Source organism: Lucilia sericata, unplaced genomic scaffold, assembly GCF_015586225.1.
Source record: "Lucilia sericata isolate MDLA Ls3-8-SP2 unplaced genomic scaffold, ASM1558622v1 Contig000591F_arrow, whole genome shotgun sequence".
In the NCBI taxonomy this organism is placed as follows: domain Eukaryota; kingdom Metazoa; phylum Arthropoda; class Insecta; order Diptera; family Calliphoridae; genus Lucilia; species Lucilia sericata.
The window spans coordinates 162,361-164,313 of record NW_023994598.1 but is presented as its reverse complement, the minus strand read 5'-3'; positions in this window follow the sequence as shown (position 1 = coordinate 164,313).

Here is a 1,953-nt window from a genome sequence, read left to right as displayed (position 1 = left end):
TTTCCGAGACTATAAGAAGAACTACAGCCTAAACTATAAACCAGGCTTTGGCCGAAACTATAGATCTTTCAACATTATAGTTTATTCTATAGTAATAAGCTGCCTGCCCTTGAACATCTTCCCCTGATTCACATATATGTGACTTTAGACTATAGCACAGGCTTCAGTCGAGGCAATAAACCAGACTGTAGTCTATAACCTGGGCTAGGATCGAGACTTTAACCATACTTAGGTCTAGACAATGGTCGAGATTACAGTCGAGTCTATAACCAGATTATAGTGGAGGCTATAATCATATTATAGTCGCGAGTAGAGTATTAGACAATGGATGAAACTATAGTCGGGATCTTAAAAAATGATGCTATAAACAAGACTTTAATCGAAACTTTAGACCCTACAACATTTGAAAATATTCTATAGTACAGAGCTGCCCTTAAACATTTTCCCCTAACTGTCTACCTTCACATATGTTTGTTTATGTAAATGTTTGAGTGTTTTTTCCTGTGTCTACGTATGAATTTTTTGTTTAGTCCCTTTTGTATAAAAGTGAAGCTCTTCTGTGTTTCGAAGTCATTAGTAACAACAACAAAAGTGTATATGGAAAAAAAGTGACGAAATGTCATATTTTGACAAGCTAATGAGATAAACAGATGTCTAAAAACTGTTTACATTGATAGAAAAATTAGTTCTTTTTTAGTTTGACAAGCTAATAAATTTTAAAATTCAAAAGGACATTGGCCAAACCTAAAGTTTTAGTAGAAATAAATTCAATTTTGTTAACTTCTCTTTATGTAAATATTAATTTTCCTTTAAAATATGTTTCGCCTCATAACTTCCTTGTTTAAGTCGTTGATTTTTTATGGGTTTCATAAGGAATTTGCAATAATTTTTGTTCATAATTTTATGGCAAATCTGCATAAATATGTCAACTATATTAAAAAGTTATGTAATGTGTATTGAAAGGGTGTTAAACCGCCTAAAAGAAGACTTTATTTTTATTATAGAGGTTTTGTCACAAAACAATGTGAAGACTCATACTCCAGTATTTATGTTTTAAGGAGAAGCAAATGAAAAATTCGATGAGAAGTGTAACCTTAAAAATGTAGCCCAAAACTAGACTTTACTTCTTAAACTAAATCCTAAACATATGTTAAGGGGTAAAATGGCCAAATATGAACTACAAAGTTGTTATTTAACTGAATTCTAGGTTAAAATTTTGAACAGAATAAACTCCACCTAAAAGTATACTTCATATTTCTAATATTTGTATATTATTGTTATGCTTTAATCTCCATTAGTTCCATAGACAAAAATGTCTATTTCCTATAATAAATTCCTCCTTTTTTCTGTCATCAAACCATATTCAACTTGTCAATAACTTTCCTCTAACGTTTGCCAAAAGAATTTCATATTTATTTATTAATATTAAAATAAATTTTCAATAAAACGTTTTCTCTATTTCTATTATTTGAAATTTAATGGCCTCTATTTGGCTTAAAGATCACGCTTCCTTGTTTTTACGCTGTTTCAACTTGGCATTTCGTATATAGAATGAAACCCTTAGAAAACCCATAAATTTTGTTCAAAAAAAAAATCTTAAAATATCATAAAATTTGACATTTGGAAATTGTCGAGGATTTGCTACACACACACACACTAAAAGACGCCATCAATACTATAACATTACTAAAGGCCTCTTTTCAATCTGGAATCATGTAGGAATCTTTATTTTTTATGAAATGAAAAAGAGGAAAAAATACTTTATAACCATGACGCCATATGCAAATGTCTCACACCACAAATGTTTGATTCAAAAGCAAGAAAAAGAATGTGATAGAAATATTTAAATATAACGGAAATATATAGAAACATAAATATGGTGGTGACTTCCTATTCCACACATAAACACACACACTCATACACATACCAAAACATTTAAATATTTCTTTTGTA